The following is a 22,671-nucleotide window of genomic DNA, read 5'->3' as shown; positions in this document are numbered from 1 at the left end:
GTGTTATCTACTTTGGGTGTCAGTTACTGGCCTTGCCAGTTACTCACGGTATTAGGTATTTTGAGCGTCAGGTACTGGCAACGTCAGTTACTGGGACTGTCAGTTACTGGAGGTGTCAGTTACTGGGGGTTCATGCCACTACGAATGTCAGGTACTGAGAGTGTCAGATACTGGTGGTGTCAGTTAGTGGGGTGTGAGCAACTGGGGTGTCAGTTACTGTGGCGTAAGTTACTGTGGGTATCAGTTAATGGGGGTCCCAGTTACTGGGGGAAACAGCTACCGGAGGGGGAGTCGGCACTGGGGCTCTGCTAATGGGGTTGCCAGTTACTGCAAGTGTGAGGTCCTTGGGGAAGGGGGGGGGGGGGCGTTGTCCAGTGTAACACGGAAATGGGAAACAAGTAGTGAGTATAGGTAAATGGTAAACAGTTCTAATCAAGGAGAAGGAGCAATGATACTCGTAGAGGATTACATACATACACTGTAATGCATAAAGTAAGTATAGAAAGCGTTGGCGTCATATATACAGGGTGTTACAAAAAGGTACGGCCAAACTTTGAGGAAATATTCCTCACACACAAGGAAAGAAAATATGTTATGTGGACATGTGTCCGGAAACGCTTACTTTCCTTGTTAGAGCTCATTTTATTACCTCTCTTCAAATCACATTAATCATGGAATGGAAACACACAGCAACAGAACGTACCAGCGTGACTTCAAACACTTTGTTACAGGAAATGTTCAAAATGTCCTCCGTTAGCGAGGATACATGCATTCACCCCCCGTCGCAGGGAATCCCAGATGCACTGATGCAGCCCTGGAGAATGGCATATTGTATCACAGCCGTCCACTGTACGAGCACGAAGAGTCTCTACATTTGGTACCGGGGTTGCGTAGACAAGAGCTTTCAATTGCCCCCATAAGTGAAAGTCAAGAGGGTTGAGGTCAGGAGAGCGTGGAGGCCATGGAGTTGGTCCGCCTCTACCAGCCCATCGGCCACCGAATCTGTTGTTGAGAAGCGTACGAACACTTCGACTGAAATGTGCAGGAGCTCCATCGTGCCTGAACCACATGTTAAGTCGTACTTGTAAAGGCACATGTTCTAGCAGCACAGGTAGTGTATCCCGTATGAAATCATGATAACGTGCTCCACTGAGCGTAGGTGGAAGAACATGAGACCCAATCAAGACATCACCAACAATGCCTGCCCAAACGTTCACAGAAAATCTTTGCTGACGACGTGATTGCACAATTGCGTGCGGATTCTCGTCAGCCCACACATGTTGATTGTGAAAATTTACAATTTGATCATGTTGGAATGACGCCTCATCCGTAAAGAGAACATTTGGGCTGAAATGAGGATTGACACATTGTTAGATGAACCATTCGCAGAAGTGTACCCGTGGAGCCCAATCAGCTGCACATGGTACGGAAACAACTGGTTCTCCCGTAGCACTCTCCATACAGTGACGTGGTCAACGTTACCTTGTACAGCAGCAACTTCTCTGATGCTGACACTAGGGTTATCGTCAACTGCGCGAAGAATTGCCTCGTCCATTGCAGGTGTCCTCGTCGTTCTAGGTCTTCCCCAGTCGCGAGTCATAGGCTGGAATGTTCCGTGCTCCCTAAGACGCCGATCAGTTGCTTCGAACGTCTTCCTGACGGGACACCTTCGTTCTAGAAATCTGGCTCGATACAAACGTACCGCGCCACGGCTATTGACCCGTGCTAATACATACATCAAATCGGCAACTGCCAACTCCGCATTTGTAAACATTGCACTGACTGCAAAACCACGTTCGTGATGAACACTAACCTGTTGATGCTACGTACTGATGTGCTTGATGCTAGTACTGTAGAGGAATGAGTCGCATGTCAACACAAGCACCGAAGTCAACATTACCTTCCTTCAATTGGGCCAACTGGTGGTGAATCGAGGAAGTACAGTACATACTGACGACACTAAAGTTGCGAAGTAAGAGCTTTTATCGCAAAGCGTTAAGTGGTGCGGCGATAGTGGTCTTTTGTACATTGCTATTACTTCATCTGGACCGTTTGTGATAGCATCAACTGCTTCTTAGATGTGTTCGACTCGCTTAATACCCGACGAGTATGGGTTTTCTTGCTTTCCAAATAAACATAACCAGCTTCTAGTTTTATTATAAGGCAAACTGACCTGTTGCATGTAATCCATTATTGGAACTGCAAGATGAATGGGAATAAGTTACGAAATAAGACCATAAGGAATTGGAAGAAGAATAAAAGTCAGTTTTAATTTTTACTTTCGGCACTTCAAGGTTGGCTCAACGCATCAGATGCAACTGTACTTGTACTTTGCTTTTCCCTTCCTCTGAGACGTTACGGTTGTGAGAATTTATATGATAGTCTTGTGACATCTTTGATGCAAAGCAATCCTCAGTAAACAAACATAAATTGTGCACGTATCTGCGGCACCATGTTATTAGACCTGGGATTCGTTGATTTAATAACCATCAGCCAGTGGTCATTAAACTGCTCCTCTTCCATTCGGGAGTTGTATTCATCTTGTCTGTGCTCCCTCAGAGTCCATTACGAAATCTGCTCTATCGACATAGAGCATCTGCAAACATTTTAATCAACAAACGGATACGTTTACTGTACTTTCAGTGACAGTGCTGACATTTTAATTATTATGTTTACATATTGACAAAAGAAAACCTTAAACATAAGAAGGATTGTCTCGCAGATGCTTCCGCATTTTGCACGCGTGTAATTAATAAGCTTGCACTTTTGTGTATATTTGTGTGTGTGTGTGTGTGTGTGTGTGTGTGTGTGTTTGAGCGTGAAGGAGAGAGAGAGAGAGAGAGAAGAGAGAGAGAGAGAGAAAATGGTTCAAATGGCTCTGAGCACTATGGGACTCAACTGCTGAGGTCATTAGTCCCCTAGAACTTAGAACTAATTAAACCTAACCAACCTAAGCACATCACAAACATCCATGCCCGAGGCAGGATTCGAACCTGCGACCGTAGCGGTCTTGCGGTTCCAGACTGCAGCGCCTTTAACCGAGAGAGAGAGAGGAGTAACCGTTCTTATTACTAGTTATCACTTACTTTTCAACATGCTACATTTTTCTGATGTCGTCGGCTATTGTTCCATACAACACCATTACAGATTATGCAGCAGAGCTCTGAGAAATAATATTGTTCTAGACGCTACAGTCTGGAGCCGAGCGACCGCTACCGTCGCAGGTTCGAATCCTGCCTCGGGCATGGATGTGTATGATGTCCTTGGGTTAGTTAGGTTTAATTAGTTCTAAGTTCTAGGGGACTGATGACCTCAGAAGTTAAGTCGCATAGTGCTCAGAGCTATTTGAATTCCACCGGAGCTCATCAGTGTGGGCAGGTTTTGACTCACTCTTTTCAGAAGCATGGACCTTCCTGTCCATGAGGCGATAAGTGTCGTCAATTTCTATTGGCTTAAATATGGAATGGAATGCGACTCTCGCCAATAAAAAGGCCTGATTTTGAGGAGACGAACATTCTGGTCTGATCGCTGACAGGAGTCACTTCTCTTCCTTATGATAGCGAGCAGTCTGGCCAGAGCCACTTTCTGGTGCTTATCAGTAAATATTCCAGCATCCCTATTGAGTGGACTGGAACAACAGTCTAGTGCTTCTCAACAGTAACCATCGCAGCATTCCCTTCATTCCACTGGCAAGAGTACTGTAGCGCTTCTCAGTACGAATTGCTATTCACCTCGTCAGTTCCTTCCTTCCTAGACCTTGTCAGCGTTCTGTGAGCCATGAAGCGGAGTATTGGCACTGACGATGTTGCCGCTCATAAGCATTCCAAATTAAACTCTGATGATTCTACAGCTGTGTGGTGATGACTTCAGTTTATTTCATTGTTGTCTTTTGTGTGCGTAGATATTTATTCCATGCAGTCTGATGACGATTATCGCCATCACCCATTTTGGCCAACAGTGCTCTGGAGGACCTGGCGAGGTTTCTTGGAGTTCCAGAGGATGGCATCAGCATAAAGCACGAATCATGTAGACAATAGGACCTGTTTTCTCTTTCCCTCTCTCCCTCCGTCTCCACGTGAGGGTCAATAATGCAGATGCCTAACGTCATACTTTTTTCTGCTTCACGTAGAATTCTTCAATGAGGTCATAGGTATGAAAGTGGATGAGGTGCCATCGAGTCCTATAATTATTAATTCAACATCATAGTCAGTCATTGTAATTGTTTGAGATGACAGATCAATTGGCAGTGACGATGGTGTTACTAACAAGTGGACCAATAAGTCCACGCACTTTACTGAAATGGGAAAGAGGGAAATTCTGAGACTGTTACTAATGAGAGGTTCTAGAAAGCAGCAACAGATAGTCTACTCAGTAGTTAATCCTGGGATTGATTCAGACAATGGATCCTGAAATCACTGTATTTCAACCGACAACTTTCTCCACTCAGCTCATGGCGTGTGATGCCATTTATTGAGAAGTGAATATTTGAGTAGTAGTTGTTTCCATTCCTCTTCTACATTAATAATAATATGCTTATTACCCACCACATTCGCATGCATGTATTTCTAATCTGGAGTTTTGATGTTCGGCTCTACGTACTTGATGACAACATTGCCTTGAGCGAAGGGATGTCCACCTGCAGGCTACATTGGATGGAATGTTGCTGGAGATATTAACCAAAAGTGTCCCATAGACTGATTCACACATGGCTTTTGAATATGACCAGAACTACTATAAATATCTACATATATCTTCATTTTTTAAAATGTGCATGATACTTAATTTTCTGTTTCTTTTGTTGATGGCGGTATTGATGAAACATAGGGGAAGTAGGTTTGCAACTGCATCAACGTCTACAGCAACAACTAATTGGCCATCAATGATAGAGGTGTGCCCACGACCAGACATGTTGCAGCCCAGCGCATCATCAGTGATTGTGTACCCACGACCAGTCACATCACAGCCTGGCGCATCGACAGTGATCTACCTGCGAATGGACATGCTGCAGCCCTGTTTGTCATCTGTGATGCAGATCAAGCCATCAGCATCCCAAGCTGAACCACCATCATGGCATGGCACAACTCTGGTTCATTTTCCAAGGTCTGTGCCAATCTCCCCACATCCTGGTCTGTCATGCAAAAGTAGACATAGAGCATCGTTATGACATCATGCTGGGTCTAGCTGTTAAGGATCACCAAGTAAGCTCTGCAGCTATATGGAACTGCTCTGTAATTGCTGGCTAATTTTGGGGTGGGATATTACTGGCATGAATTGATAGCATGAATGCGGGCTACCAAGATCCTACCACTTTCCTTGTCAGCTGTTCTTCAAAGGGAGCTCGCCAGATAAATAAATAACCTGTGATATCCTGCCATTAAGAGCTAAGCAACACTGTATTGTGAGCTCGCCCCCTCCCCCCCCCCCCCCCCCCCTGAAAGAGAGCAGTGATACTGTTGTGGAGAAATTGTGTGATATCCAAGGACTATTCAACTAGAGAGTGGTTTGAATTGTTACCAAGAAAGTCATACTCAGCAATTTACTCGATATTCAGGAAAGACGCTGGGCCACAAGCCGGATGTCGAAACCCGGGGCGGACGGCCGAGAGAGCAGTAAATCAGCACACCTGATGATGGCAACGAAATATTGTCCGTTGTACACTCACACCAGGCTGTTCGCCAGAGATCTATTTCGTCAAATCTTCAGTTGTCATTTATTTTGCACAATTCGGAACTAATTTCGAATTGTGGAAAATGCATGACAGCTGGAGGTTTCACCATGAATTTTGACCGTTATTTGGCGGCTCAATATACCCACCTACAAATATACAGAAAGTCGTGAAGGATTGCCTCGTTTTGTTTTCAAGCAATTCAGACATGAATGTGTAAGCATTTAAGGTACATTTTCTAAATAGTAAGGCACTAGGAAAGTATGACATTTAATAAAGTGAGTCGACTGTGATTGTATACAGTTAGCCATGGCATGTAGTTTCTCTGCATAACTAGAGGTGATGGATCTTTCTTTCGATTGGTTAATCTAGAGAATTGTTTGTGCTGGCACGGCATGGTGCGAAACACACTGCTCAAATAGTCACCACAGGGACGTCTTGCTGGGCCGCAGTACCGGGAAGGCGTAAGCGCAGCGATGCAGGTAGAATGCCACGGGCAGTACGAGAACCGACAGCTGCTTTCGCATCATGGAAGTGGCTAGCCGAAGACCCGTGCGAACGGGGAGTCGACCAGCCGCGAAGAACGTCCTGCCATTCATGTACTACGGTACATTGTTCCCAGTGATAACTGCAGTTTTTTTTTTTTTTTTTTTTTTTTTTTTTGCGACCTTCAGGCCTTGATGCACGACGGGCCGGTGCCCAGCAAATTGTTCTCTACGAGCAGAAAGGACGTCTTCAGTATTTGCAGGTATTTGCACGCCGGCTTTGGATGACTATTTTTGAGAGGAGAGTATCTGTTTGACTTGTGAAAACGTTCGATACTGTGCCACCATTACAGCCGGTGTGTTTCTTAGAGCTCTTTTACTTTCTCACGCCAAGCGATTTCCCAGACGGGAGAGAAGGAAGCTTCGTGACTGGAAGCTAGATGTTTATGTCAGAAGACTTACCCTGGATATTGGTAATTTTTTGCGGCAAGCCCCTCTATTGCGGGGAATGATTTTTCCCATCTCATGGTGTGAGGATCTGTGTCAGAATATGTTTATGTTATGTGTGTGTGAAATCCTATGGGACTTAACTGCTAAGGTCATCAGTCCCTTACACACTACGTAACCTAAATTATCCTAAGGACAAACACACACACACCCATGTCCGAGGGAGGACTCGAACCTCCGCCGGAACCATACCGCACAGTCCATGACTGCAGCGCCTTAGGCCGCTGTTTATGTTATTGGCGTAGAGATCACCTGCTGCATATCAATTAGTAGTGTGTATTTTCCGTGGTGCTCCACTGATGTGAACTGTAGGGGAGTAGGCTCCTTCGAGAGAATTTAGGAGAGGGTTCATTTGGGATGCCGATCAGGAGAACTGATCTGAGAACGGCGTGGAGAGGTAATCGGAATAGCAGCGATAGCCTGGGGTGCGTCGATCGCAGTGTAGTCGAACACTCAAGTCCGTTCACGGACGAGCTGGTCGCACATCTGGAGATTTGCGGCAGCAAACAAAGACAGGGGTGCTGTGTACGGTGAGCATCTTCGTAGCCCAGCACGTTAGGAATTTTCCAGATGTTCTGTCAGCCCCTGCAGCTTGTTCTGTCGACCTGCAGCAGTAGGTGTTTAGTTAATGCATTTACCACACTATTCCATTTAGTAGCGAAAGTATTTTAACTCCAAAGAGTGTTCCTGGAGCCACTATGTAGCAATTCAGGACGTGTGGGGTGTCGCATTGCCCTGCTGGAATTGCCCAAGTCCGTCGGAATGCACAATGGATATGAATGAGTGCCGGTGATCCGACAGGATGCTTACGTACGTGGCATCTGTCAGAGTCGTATGTAGACGTAACAGGGGTCCCATATCTCTCCAACTGCGTACGCCCCATATCATTACAGAGCCTCCACCAGCTTGAGTATTCCCCTGCTGACATGCAAGGTCCATGGTTTCAAGAGGTTGTTCCACACACTTACACATCCATTCGCGCGATACAATTAGAAACGAGATTTGTCCGACCAGGCAACAAGTTCCCAGTCTTCAAAACTCCAATGTCGGTGTTGTTAGCCACAGACGGGGCGTAAAGCTTTGTGTCGTCCAGTCATCAAGGGTACACCATTGGGCCTACTTCTCAGAAAGCCCATATCGATGATGTTTAGTTGAATGGCCCTGATGCTGACACTTGCTGTGGCCCTGCATTGAAATCCGCAGCAGTTTACGTAAGTGTTGCAATTCTGTAACGCTGAACGATTCTCTTCACCCGTCATTGGTCCCTTTCTTGCAGGATCTTTTTCCGGCCACGGTGATGTTGGAAACTTGATGTTTTACCCGATTCCGGATATCCACGGTACACTCGTGAAATGATCGTACTGGAAAATCCCGATTACATCGCTGCCTCGGACATGATATGTCCTATCGCTCGTGCTACGACTATAACACCACGTTAAAACTCGCTTAAATCTTGATAACTTGCCATTGTAGCAGCAATAACTGATCTAAAAACTGCGCCAGTCACTTGTTCTCTTATATAGGCGTTGCCGACCGCAGCGCCTGTATTTGAATAGGCGTGCCTATACCAGATTCTTTGGCGCTTCAGTGTTGGAGCATCATGCCGACAGATGGCATAGTCAGTTGGAAGGAGAATGAGTGTTGACGTGACGGACTACCGACTTAGGGCAACATTGTCAGAAGAAATGTCGACAGTAGTCATTAAAGAAGTGTGACACAGAGAGCTAATCGTAGGATTAGAATGAAATTTTCGCTCTACAGCGGAGTGTGCGCTGATATGAAACTTCCTGGCAGATTAAAACTGTGTGCCGGACCGAGACTCGAAATCGGGACCTTTGCCTTTCGCGGGCAAGTGCTCTACGAACTGAGCTACCCAAGCACGACTCACGCCCCGTCCTCACAGCTTTACTTCTGCCAGTACCTCGTCTCCTACCTTCCAAACTTTACAGAAGCTCTCCTGCGAACCTTGCAGAACTAGCACTGCTGAAAGAAAGGATATTGCGGAGACATGGCTTAGCCATAGCCTGGGGGATGTTTCTAGAATGAAATTTTCACTCTACAGCGGAGTGTGCGTTGATATGAAACTTCCTGGGAGATTAAAACTGTGTGCCGGACCGAGACTCGAACTCGGGACCTTTGCCTTTCGCAAGAGTACTTGCGCGCGAAAGGCAAAGGTCCCGATTTCGACTGTCGGTCCGGCACACAGTTTTAATCTGCCAGGAAGTTTCAATCGTAGGATTGTTCGACTTATTCTGAGGAACAAGCGGGTGCCTACAGCTGTTTCTGGTGGTCATGTCGACCCTGACATAGATCACCTAGTGGAAGGTCACAGTAAGCAGCGGTTCTTGAGACCGGCACCTTCACAACATCCGCAATCAAGCTGTGGGGAGCCAATGGATACATGATTCGGTGTATCAAAATAATTGGTTGGCGATATATGTAAATAGTAAACCCTGTTGCCATATCCTTCATGACGAGGATACCGTATGGCATATTCCAGCAAGATAATGAAAGACCGCTCACTGTATGATATTATAAAGGCGCCGAGGGATTTACTAATCCTTGACTGACCTAGCTGGGTCTCTCGTTTGTCACCCACAGGGAGTGTGTGGGATGTGAGGAGATGGCCTCCAGCCAGCGATCTTCCTGATCTGAGATAGCACATGTTTCAAGCACGTCAAGAAATTTCTCAAGTTCACATTTGGTGTTTGTTTTCACCTTGTAAGGAATATAAGAGTGTTTTCATGCGCATGGGAGTCGCACCTTATACTGATGTTCCTGATGAACATCACGAATATCTCCACGAAGTTCCATAAATACTGGACAGGTGTTTCATGGTGTAAAACTTCCATCACGGCATAAGCTGGGTTTGCTTCTCCTTAGTTACTAAATTTATCTTCAATTTCAGCATCTTCCTCAAATCAATTTTCAACGCAAGAAACCACGTAGTTGATACGAACTGTTTGTGGATATTTATCACAATCTTTCGCATTTGTCGGTTCATCAGGTTCGGTGCTGTGACAATCTCTCAATCTGAGAGATTTTCTTTTAACGTTTCTCGAAAATTAGACTGTTTTAATTCCATCTAAATTCATAGTTTCCAACCTGCCATTACCCAATAGTTTTTGACTCGTGTTCTCGATCGTCAGCTGAGCTTTCCTTACATATTTCTTCCTCGATTTTTCATTTCCTCCAATCTCTACGTACTTTATTTTATTGTTACGGACTCAGAAAGCTAGCTGACTTTACAGAAAATGTACTTGTGAATATGAACCGCCACCGGCTATATGATAAAATTTGTGTCGGATTTGGACTCAAACCAGGATTTCCCGCTTTGCGCGAGCGGTCGCCTTAACAGCTCCGGCTGTCCTTGCACGAGCCACGGCCAGGCCCAAACTTCCATATGTTGTCGTCCATGTGTCAGAACCAGTACTCGTACGTTAGCGTATGTCCCCTTCCAGGAAGGACGTATTTGTTCAGAGTCGAGGGCATGCTAGTCCGAAGGAACATTGCATCGTGCTTCTTAAAAAGACAGGCACTGCTATTTCGTATTCGCGTAGATGACTTTACCGGAATGTACGAGTTACCGATATGTAGATGTTACTTACGACCTGCCTACACAGCTTCTACTCTAATAATACCCGTTCCTAACTTCGAAACGAAAGTCAGAAGTTTGCGTATGAGTTTCGTTACAGCACATCGTTAACAACAGCTGATAAAATCCAGAAATGTGACGATTCGCGTCGCTAACAATATTATAGTTATTACAAGGGTAGGAAATTTATTATTGGCAAGTATCTATTTACATCTCGTTCAAAAGTTTCAAAGTTTTACTGTCCTTCAAAGGAGCCACCAGAATTGTGCATAACCCGTTGCAGCGATGTGGAAGTGCCAGTTGTGTTGATAGTTTGAGAGGAGCAGTCTATGACCCGAAGGATGTCTGTAACAGTTCAGAAGCGAACGCCATGGAGTCCTTTCTTCTATTTATGAATCAAATTGCAGTTGCAAAGACTTAAGTTCTGTGAGTGTCGTGGATGGTACAGTACTTCCCAGCGTCCTCAATCGAACAAATCAGTCACAATTTGCACCACATTCGTCGGAGCATTGTCCTGCAAATTGATGGGCGCGACCTGCGGAAAGTGCCGCCACCTCTTTGCCTAGGCTTGCCATTTTTGGAATACCGCCTGTGATAGTTACTGCAGGACACACCCCTTATTTCACAGGACAATGCTCGGACGCTTGCGGAGCAAATTGTGACTGATTTGTTCGTTAGATGAGGGTGAGAAGTGCTGCATCATCCACCACGCTCCTCGCCATAAAGTTCTTGTGACTTCAACGTGATTCGTAAATTGAAGAAAGCACTTCACGGAATTCGCTTCAGTACTGTTACATAGATCCGTCGGGCAATGGACCGCTCCACTCTATCAACCCATCTGGTCCTCCTAAGTGTATCCTACGACTTTCACATTGTTGGCAAGGGCTTATATACAGTACTAGTGACTTCTCGGAAGGACAGTAAAACTTTGAAACCAGTATCTATTTTGTACAAGTTGTAAATAAATAGAGCCAATATTGAACTTCGTAAATTAAGGAAACATTACGTTTCCCTCTCTGAAATACTAAGATATTACCCAGCTTTCGTGATGTAATACCTTCAATTTTGGTCAATGTTCAGTCTAAGACAACAGAAACGTCCATCACGAAGGAATTATTCGGATTCGACGAAAATCGGTAGATGTGACTTATGGGAACAGACAAATAAATGATTATAGTGTCAGGGAAACTGGGTGATTTATTCAAAAGAAACAGCTTCACAAATTGAGCAAATCAATAACGCGTTTATCCACCTCTTTCTTTCTTTTGCTTGTGCCGTTTCTCCTGCGGATACGCAGGGTCGGCATGGTTAATCGGGTGTTAGTTGAAGGGGTGGCCGGATGCCCTTCCTGCCGCCACACCATACCCCCTGAGAAGGAATGAGTGTACCCCAACTGCGTGCGACTAGTGTAATCCATGGAATAGTGCGAAAGTGTTCAGATGTCTGCGAGCCGTGTGACTGAGGCGGGACGTGGGGACCAGCCCGATATTCACCTAAGGGGATGTTGAAAACGCCCTAAAAACCACATACAGGCTGGCTGGCACACCGGCCCTCGTCGTTAATCTGCCGGGCGGATTCGATCCGGGGCCGACACGCCTACCCGAGTCTAGGAAGCAACGCGTTAGCTCGCTCGGCTAACCTGGCGGCTTGCATTTATCCACCTCTGACTCTTATGAAAGCAGTTATTCAACTTGGTATTGATTGACAAACTTGTTGGATTTCATCCTGAGGGATATCGTGCCAAATTCCGTCCAGGTGGCACCTTAGGTCGTCAAAATCCCGAGCTGACTGGAGGGTCCTGCCTATAATGCTCCAAACTTTCGCAATCGGGAAGAGACCCGACGTCTTTTCTGATCAAGGTGGGATTTGGCAAGCACGAAAACACGGAGTAAAAACTCTCGCCGTTGCGGGAGTGCATTATCTTACTGAAATCTAAGCCTAGGAATGCTTGCTATGAGGGGCAATAAAAAGGGACGTAGAACATCGTCGACGAACCGCTGTGCTGTAAGGATGCCGCGGATGACACGCAATCAGGTCCTGCTATGAACAGAAATGGAATCCCAGACCATATCTCCTGGTTGCCGTGCCTTATGGTGAGCGAGAGTCAAGTTGGTAGCCCACTGAAATCTGGGGGATACGTCTTCATCAGGGCTCTGGTAGAAGCAGGGCTCATCAATGTAGGCAGTTCTACTCCAGTCAATGAGATTCCAGGCCAAAGACATGTCTGGAGGCGCTATGGACCGCGGTGGGACACCGGCCTGCCTCTCACCCGCCATAAGACCTGACAGCTGGCAATGATTGTCTGTGGTACCATTCCTTTTCATAGTAGGACCCCATTAGTTATCACTGGCGGCACCCTTGAAGGTTGGTGGTACGTCGAGCGATATTCTACTCCCCGTTTTGTTGCCCTTCATAGCAAGCAATCCTGGGCTTAGGTTTCAGCTGGACTGAGCCCTCCCCACACGGGGAGAGTTTCTACTTTTTGTCTTCGTCTTGGCCAGCAAGGTCGCTGGATCCCTCCCTCCTTATGGGGAGGGCCCTCCAAAAAGCTCGGGATTTTGATGATCTACATCTACAACTACATGGATACTCTACAAATCACATTTAAGTGCCTGGCAGAGGGATCATCGAACCACCTTCACAATTCTCTATTATTCCAATCTCGTATAGCGCGCGGAGAGAATTAACATTTATATGTTTCCGTACGAGCTCTGATTTCCCTTATTTTATCGTGGTGATCGTTCCTCCCTATGTAGGTCGGTGTCAACAAAATATTTTCGCATTCGGAAGAGAAAGCTGGTGATTGAAATTTCGTGATAAGATACCGTCGCAACGAAAAACGCCTTTCTTTTAATGATTTCCAGCCCAAATCCTGTATCATTTCTCTGACACTCTCTCCAATATTTCGCGATAATACAAAACGTATCCTATCTGATAAGGATCCCACACCGCGCACCAGTACTCTAAAAGAAGACGGACAAGCGTAGAGTAGGCAGTCGCCTTAGTAGGTGTAAGTATCCTGCCAATAAAATGCAGTCTTTGGTTAGCCTTCCCAACGACATTTTCTGTGTGTTCGTCCAAATTTAACATGTTCGTAATTTTAATACACATGTATTTTGTTGAATTTACGGTTTTTAGATTAGACTGATTTATCGTGTAACCGAAGTTTAACGAGTTCCTTTTACCACTCATGTCGATGACCTCACACTTTTTGCTATTTAGAGTCAACTGTCACTTTTCGCACCAGTCAGATATCTTTTCTACATCGTTTTGCAGTTTTTTTAATCTTCTGATGACTTTATTAGTCGACAAATGACATCGTAATCTGCAAACAACCGAGGACGGCTGCTCAGATTGTCTCCCAAATCGTTTATACTGTTGTGACTTGGCAAGACAGCCAAGCCACTAGGAGGTAGCCGAAAGGCACGCGTTTAAGCTCACGCAGGCTGGCGTGAGGTCTGGAACAGTTAAAGCAGTTGAGTCTAGTAAAAAAAGTACGGAGCTTCTGGAAAACTTAACTTTAATCCATAATTGGTGAACATCGGTCTGACGGTACATGCATCACAAGATAAATAGCAATTGATAATGGCGCCTTGCTAGGTCGTAGCAAGTGACGTAGCTGAAGGCTATGCGAACTATCGTCTCGGTAAATGAGAGGGTAATTTGTCAGTGAACCATCGCTAGCAAAGTCGGCTGTACAACTGGACGAGTGCTAGGAAGTCTCTCTAGACCTGCCGTGTGGCGGCGCTCGGGCTGCAATCACTGACAGTGGCGACACGCGGGTCCGACGTATACTAACGGACCGAGGCCGATTTAAAGGCTACCACCTAGCAAGTGTGGTGTCTGGCGGTGACACCACATTCCTCCCCCGCAAATCGGCGTACGGTTGTGTTATGAGGCTTCCGCCGCCGTGGGGAGGACCCCATGTTGACGTATGCGACGAGGTGGGGAGCCTAACAACAGGTGAGGCTGTGCCACCCGCACCCTGCCATTCGGTCCGAGGGGAGCTAGGAAACGCCTGAAAACCCAGTCCAGGGTGCACGCCAACAGTTCCATGGCGGAGGACAACTGGCCACGGGAAGCGATCGGCGGCGCGTGACCCAGGGAGGCGTCCGGCGGCTGCAGCGAAGCGTCCACTGCGGGCGTCGCTGGCGGGAGAACAGGTGGCGGTGCGTCGCCATAGGACAAAATGGAAGGCAGCGTCGGTAACACCTGGGGATGAGGCGAGCCAGTAGATGGGTCCCCAGGGCGCTGACCGGACGGCACCGTCGCTGAAAGCAGACGGGGAGCGGCAGAACCCGAGCGACGACAGAGGGGCAACTGATTGAGATGCCGACGCACCTCACCAGAGGCCCCCAAAACCAGATACGTAGCGCGGCCGAGGCAGCGAAGAATGCGCCCTTCGAGCCTACGCCGTGAACCTCGATAGTTACAATAGTATACAACGTCGCCTGGGGCAAAAGCTGGTGTCTGCCGCTGCACAGGAACCTGATGCGGCGGATGTAGCAAAGACATCAAGGTTCGATGAGGACGACAGTGGAGCAACTCAGCCGGCGAGCGACCATCTCGGGGCTGAGAGCGATACGAGGACAAAAAGAGCAATAACGCGTCCTCCCGAGAATACGACTCTTTCAACTTCAACATCTGTGACTAGAAAGTCCTGACCAAACGTTCAGCGGCACCGTTTGACTGTGGCGAAAACGGCACGGACGTCAGATGTTGAATACCATTGGCCTTGCAGAATGTATGAAATTCTGCGCACATGAATTGTGGGCCATTGTCGGAAACAATAGTCTGTGGAAGACCTTCAATGCAAAAGATAGCGGATAACGCTTGGATGGTGGCAGAAGACGTCGTGGAAGACATCCGGACAACAAAAGGAAAATTACTGAATGTATCTACCACAACCAACCATCGAGCATTCCAGAATGGACCAGCAAAATCGATGTGTAAGCGTTGCCAATGGGTAGTGGCTTTCGGCCATGCAAAGAATTTCCGCGGTGGTGCGGATTGTTGTTCGGCACACGCCATGCAAGAAGAGCACATATTCGCAATCGCAGCATCGATTCCGAACGAAGTACAGTGCTGACGAGCAAGTTGTTTCGTTCGCACTATACCCCAATGTCCTTGGTGGAGAAGCCGTAGGACAGAGGACTGTAACGAACGTGGGACCACGACCCTGGACTGATCATTATCAGAACGCAACAGCAAAACACCACGTCGTACAAAAAGTCTCTTCTTGTGAGCAAAAAATCGGCGAACCAACGGATCCCCGATCCGTGACTTTGACAAGGGCCATTGCGTAGCAACAAAACCCAGAACGGTAGCAAGGACAGGGTCAGCAGCTGTGGCTGTAGCTGCACGACGAAAATCAATCGGAAACGATTCGACCACGTCATCGGTTTCCGCATCAATGAACATGCAAGCAAGTTCGGAGGAATCGAATGCTCTATCCTCAGCAACAGGCAAACGGGACAACGCATCGGCGTTTCCGTGCTTAGCAGTGGACCGATACAAGATATCGTAGCGGTACTGCGAGAGGAAAATTGACCAGCGAATGAATTTCTGCGCTGTACGTGGAGGTACAGGCTTGTTCGAATGAAAAAGCGATGTCAAAGGGTTGTGGTCTGTGATGATGGTAAAGTGACGACCATACAAGAAATCATGAAACTTTGTAACACCAAATACGAGAGCCAAAGCTTCTTTCTCGATATGTGAATAATTTCTTTGTGCAGACGAGAGCAATTTGGACGCAAAGGCACGGAGGTGCTCTGGACTGGGATGTACGCCTTGGGCATTGAGTACATGGCCCAGATAGGATAAGTCACGAGCAAAAAACACACATTTGTCCTTCCGCAAGCGAAGACCTGAAATAATGTTCTGAGATTGGCTAAATGTTCTTCTTCTGTTTTTCCGGAGATAACAATATCGTTCAGATAGTTTGCTGCAGTAGAGACCGACGCACAAACTGTTTGCAGATATTGCTGAAACAATGCAGGGGCGGATGCACACCCGAATGGCAGTCTTTTGAATCGATGCAAACCAAGATGCGTGTTAACCACCAAAACGCGCTGGGATTCTTCGTCCACCGGTATTTGCAAGTACGCATCTGCTAGGTCCAACTTCGAAAATATTTACCCGGGCACAGTGTGTCAAAAAGATATTCCGGGCGGGGTAAAGGAAAAGTTGCAGTCACTAGTTGTGGATTCACTGTAGCTTTGAAGTCCACACAAAGTTTCAATTTTCCGGAAGGCTTTTGCAAAATTACTAAGGGTGATGACCAGAGAGAAGCCTGCACACGTTCAATTACACCTTGTGAATCCAAGTCGTGTAATGTTTTTGCAACCTCATCACGCAATGCGTGGGGAACATTGCGTGCTCTGAAAAATTTCAGTTGCGCATTTACTTTCAGTTCCAAATGTGCGGTATAGTTCTTAGCGCAACCAAGGCCCGGTGCAAAAATGTCTGCAAACTCTTCACATAGACAAAAACACTGTCTAAAGGCACAGTCTGGTTCACTGATAGGACCTGATTGACTATAGACGAGTTAAACAACTGAAACAAATCGAAACCAAACAAGTTCACTGCTGAAGAAGAACGAAGGACATGCAATGACACAAGTTTTGTTTGTCCCTTGTATGTTGCAAGTAGGCTGCACTGTCCTAACACAGGGAGCCTGTGACCTCAATATGTAGTTAGCTTAACATTTGCGGCACGCAACGGAGGTGTGGCCAGCTGTTTGTACATGTCGCGATTGATCAGTGAAACTGCAGCTCCGGTATCGGGCTGGAATGCTATCACTTTGCCGTTTATGTCCAAATCTACAAAAAGTTTATTGTCCTGCTGACGACAAGAGCGACTGTCTCGTGCAACGTGAACTGACACTGGTACAGAATCACTTGCGACTGGACGGGATTTCCGGCGACGTCGACGCACACTATGTGTGGGACGAACACAGTCACTGTGAGAGAGTGTGGAACTGGGCAGAGTGGCATGAACTACATGAATTTCCATGGGCGACGGTTCACGAGCCGGAGTATCCTTGGTTCGATTCCGATTCCAGTGTGAAGCAAAGGGCCTGGAATGGTTGTGAGTGTCCGATCGGAGCTTTTTCTGGCAAACAATCTGAACATGTCCTTGTTTATTACAGAAAAAGCAAATAGCTTGGCGTGACGGGCAAGTCTCACGCGAATGTCTAGTAGCACACGTGGCGGAGAGCTTGGCGGCAGCTGCGCGGACGGGCGCGAGGACTGTTTACTGTTCCGTGTAGCTCGCCCGGCGGGCCGGTTAATCTGACACACGAGTGGCGAAGTTTCAAATGATTCCTGAGCAAAGTCAAGTGTGTCCTGCCGATCCAATATGTCCACCACTTGTTGAAGGGAGGGATTGACTAGTTTCAAAATCTGTTCCCTGCTACGAACATCAGAAACGTTCTGTGCAATTGCATCACGTACCATAGTATCTAAATAAGGGAGGCCACATTGACACTCAAAAGCACAATCCCTAGAAGGCCTTGCAAAGTTGCAACCCACTCCTGATTAGTTTGACCAGCCGTACGTTTTCTACGAAAGAAGGTATACCTTTTGCAACTACATTGACTGATTCTTTGAAATTAGCATCTAATGCAGACAAAATTTCTTCGTAGGACAGAGTTGCTACGTCGCGTCGGGGAAATAATATCACTATCACACGGTACGTGGACACGCCGACGCACGATAATAAGAAAGGCTGCCGCTCGTTACCTTGAATTCTGTAGGCGGCGAGATGGAATCCAATTGGCGCGACCACTCCGTCCAGCTTTCCAGTGCAGCATCAAAAGGACGAAAAGGTGGTGCAACTGCGTGTTGTGGCTGCGGTAGCGGTGAAGCGGCGGCCGCCGCATCGTTTTGCATCGCACGTAGACCCTGGACGAGCTGTCCAAGGGCATCCAATAAGGCCTGCGTCTGCTGGTTCTGTAAGCGATAAAATTCGGCAGTACATCTGGAGATGGTGGCGAAGCCATTACACAAGTAAATCAGTCTGTATTTTTACAAACGCAAAATCCTTGTTGCCAATCCTCGGCGCCAAACTGTTGTGACTTGGCAAAACAGCCAAGCCACTAGGAGGTAGTCGAAAGGCACGCGTTTAAGCTCATGCAGGCTGGCGTGAGGTCTGGAACAGTTAAAGGAGTTGAGTCTAGTAAAAAAAGTATGGAGCTTCTGGAATACTTAACTTTAATCCATAATTGGTGAACATCGGTCTGACAGTACATGCATCACAAGATAAATAGCAATTGATAATGGCGCCTTATTAGGTCGTAGCAAATGACGTAGCTGAAGGCTATGCGAACTATCGTCTCGGGAAATGAGAGCGTAACCTGTCAGTCAACCATCGCTAGTAAAGTCGGCTGTACAACTGGGCGAGTGGTAGGAAGTATCTCTAGACCTGCCGTGTGGCGGCGCTCGGTCTGCAATCACTGACAGTGGCGACACGCGGGTCCGACGTATACTAACGGACCGCGGCCGATTTAAAGGCTACCACCTAGCAAGTGTGGTGTCTGGCGGTGACACCACATATACAGTATAGATAAGGAAAAGAAAAGGGCCGATAACACTACCATGGGATACGCCAGAAATCACTTATGTTTTACTCGATGACTTCACTACGAACTGTGACATTTCTGACAGGAAATCACAAAACCAGTAACATAACTGACACGATATTCCATAAGCACGCAATTTCACTACGAGCCGCTTGTGTGGTGCAGTGTCAAAAGCCTTCCGGAAATTGAGAAATACGGAATCGATCTGAAATCCCTTGCCAATAGCACTCATCACTTCACGTGAATAAAGAGCTAGTTGTGTTTCACAGGAACGATGTTTTCTAAACCCATGTTGACTATGTGTCAATAGACCGTTTCCTTCGAGGTAATTCATAATGTTCGAACACAATATATGTTCCAAAATCCTGCTGCATATCGACGTTAACTATATGGGCCTGTAATTTAGTGGATTACTCTTACTACCTTTCTTGAATACTGGTGAAACTTTCCAGTTTTTGGATACGGATCTTTCGTCGAGCGAACGGTTGTATATGATTGAAACTTCCTGGCAGATTAAAACTGTGTGCCGGACGAAGACTCGAACTCGCGACCTCTGACTTTCGTGGGCAATTGCTCTACCAACTGAGCTATCCAAGCACGACTCACGCCCCGTCCTCACAGCTTTACTTCTACATCTACATCTACATCTACATTGATACTCCGCAAGCCACCCAACGGTGTGTGGCGGAGGGCACTTTACGTGCCACTGTCATTACCTCCCTTTCCTGTTCCAGTCGCGTATGGTTCGCGGGAAGAACGACTGTCTGAAAGCCTCCGTGCGCGCTCTAATCTCTCTAATTTTACATTCGTGATCTCCTCGGGAGGTATAAGTAGGGGGAAGCAATATATTCGATACCTCATCCAGAAACGCTCCCTCTCGAAACCTGGCGAGCAAGCTACACCGCGATGCAGAGCGCCTCTCTTGCAGAGTCTGCCACTTGAGTTTGTTAAACATCTCCGTAACGCTATCACGGTTACCAAATAACCCTGTGACGAAACGCGCCGCTCTTCTTTGGATCTTTTCTATCTCCTCCGTCAACCCGATCTGGTACGGATCCCACACTGATGAGCAATACTCAAGTATAGGCCGAACGAGTGCTTTGTAAGCCACCTCCTTTGTTGATGGACTACATTTTCTAAGGACTCTCCCAATGAATCTCAATCTGGTACCCGCCTTACCAACAATTAATTTTATATGATCATTCCACTTCAAATCGTTCCACACGCATACTCCCAGATATTTTACGGAAGTAACTGCTACCAGTGTTTGTTCCGCTATCATATAATCATACAATCAAGGATCCTTCTTTCTATGTATTCGCAATACATTACATTTGTCTATGTTAAGGGTCAGTTGCCACTCCCTGCACCAAGTGCCTATCCGCTGCAGATCTTCCTGCATTTCGCTACAATTTTCTAATGCTGCAACTTCTCTGTATACTACAGCATCATCCGCGAAAAGCCGCATGGAACTTCCGACACTATCTACTAAGTCATTTACATATATTTTGTGAAAAGCAATGGTCCCATAACACTCCCCTGTGGCACGCCAAAGGTTACTTTAACGTCTGTAGACGTCTCTCCATTGATAACAACATGCTGTGTTCTGTTTGCTAAAAACTCTTCAATCCAGCCACACAGCTGGTCTGATATTCCGTAGGCTCTTACTTTGTTTATCAGGCGACAGTGCGGAACTGTATCGAACGCCTTCCGGAAGTCAAGAAAGATAGCATCTACCTGGGAGCCTGTATCTAATATTTTCTGGATCTCATGAACAAATAAGGCGACCTGGGTCTCACACGATCGCTGTTTCCGGAATCCATGTTGATTACTACATAGTAGATTCTGGATTTCCAGAAATGACATGATACGCGAGCAAAAAACATGTTCTAAAATTCTACAAGAGATCGACGTAAGAGATATAGGTCTATAGTTTTGCGCATCTGCTCGACGACCCTTCTTGAAGACTGGGACTATCTGTGCTCTTTTCCAATCATTTGGAACCCTCCGTTCCTCTAGAGACTTGCGGTACACGGCTGTTAGAAGGGGGGCAAGTTCTTTCGCGTACTCTGTGTAGAATCGAATTGGTATCCCGTCAGGTCCAGTGGACTTTCCTCTATTGAGTGATTCCAGTTGCTTTTCTATTCCTTGGACACTTATTTCGATGTCAGCCATTTTTTCGTTTGTGCGAGGATTTAGAGAAGGAACTGCAGTGCGGTCTTCCTCTGTGAAACAGCTTTGGAAAAAGGTGATTAGTATTTCAGCTTTACGCGTGTCATCCTCTGTTTCAATGCCATCATCATCCCGTAGTGTCTGGATATGCTGTTTCGAGCCACTTACTGATTTAACGTAAGACCAGAACTTCCTAGAATTTTCTGTCAAGTCGGTACATAGAATTTCACTTTCGAATTCAATGAACGCTTCACGCATAGCCCTCCTTACGCTAACTTTGACATCGTTTAGCTTCTGTTTGTCTGAGAGGTTTTCGCTGCGTTTAAACTTGGAGTGGAGCTCTCTTTGCTTTCGCAGTAGTTTCCTAACTTTGTTGTTGTACCACGGTGGGTTTTTCCCGTCCCTCACAGTTTTACTCGGCACGTACCTGTCTAAAACGCATTTTACGATTGCCTTGAACTTTTTCCATAAACACTCAACATTGTCAGTGTCGGAACAGAAATTTTCGTTTTGATCTGTTAGGTAGTCTGAAATCTGCCTTCTATTACTCTTGCTAAACAGATAAACCTTCCTCCCTTTTTTTATATTCCTATTAACTTCCATATTCAGGGATGCTGCAACGGCCTTATGATCACTGATTCCCTGTTCTGTACATACAGAGTCGAAAAGTTCGGGTCTGTTTGTTATTAGTAGGTCCAAGATGTTATCTCCACGAGTCGGTTCTCTGTTTAATTGCTCGAGGTAATTTTCGGATAGTGCACTCAGTATAATGTCACTCGATGCTCTGTCCCTACCACCCGTCCTAAACATCTGAGTGTCCCAGTCTATATCTGGTAAATTGAAATCTCCACCTAAGACTATAACATGCTGAGAAAATTTATGTGAAATGTATTCCAAATTTTCTCTCAGTTGTTCTGCCACTAATGCTGCTGAGTCGGGAGGTCGGTAAAAGGAGCCAATTATTAACCTAGTTCGGTTGTTTAGTGTAACCTCCACCCATAATAATTCACAGGAACTATCCACTTCTACTTCACTACAGGATAAACTACTACTAACAGCGACGAACACTCCACCACTGGTTGCATGCAGTCTATCCTTTCTAAACACCGTCTGTACCTTTGTAAAAATTTCGGCAGAATTTATCTCTGGCTTAAGCCAGCTTTCTGTACCTATAACGATTTCAGCTTCGGTGCTTTCTATCAGCGCTTGAAGTTCCGGTACTTTACCAACGCAGCTTCGACAGTTGACAATTACAATACCGATTCCTGCTTGGTCCCCGCATGTCCTGACTTTGCCCCGCACCCGTTGAGGCTGTTGCCCTTTCTGTACTTGCCCAAGGCCATCTAACCTAAAAAACCGCCCAGCCCACGCCACACAACCCCTGCTACCCGTGTAGCCGCATGTTGCGTGTAGTGGACTCCTGACCTATCCAGCGGAACCCGAAACCCCACCACCTTATGGCGCAAGTCGAGGAATCTGCAGCCCACACGGTCGCAGAACCGTCTCAGCCTCTGATTCAGACCCTCCACTCGGCTCTGTACCAAAGGTCCGCAGTCAGTCCTGTCGACGATGCTGCAGATGGTGAGCTCTGCTTTCATCCCGCTAGCGAGACTGGCAGTCTTCACCAAATCAGATAGCCGCCGGAAGCCAGAGAGGATTTCCTCCG

This window comes from Schistocerca americana, chromosome 3, assembly GCF_021461395.2.
Source record: "Schistocerca americana isolate TAMUIC-IGC-003095 chromosome 3, iqSchAmer2.1, whole genome shotgun sequence".
In the NCBI taxonomy this organism is placed as follows: domain Eukaryota; kingdom Metazoa; phylum Arthropoda; class Insecta; order Orthoptera; family Acrididae; genus Schistocerca; species Schistocerca americana.
The sequence above is the reverse complement of the archived record's forward strand: the minus strand, read 5'-3'. Positions refer to the sequence as shown.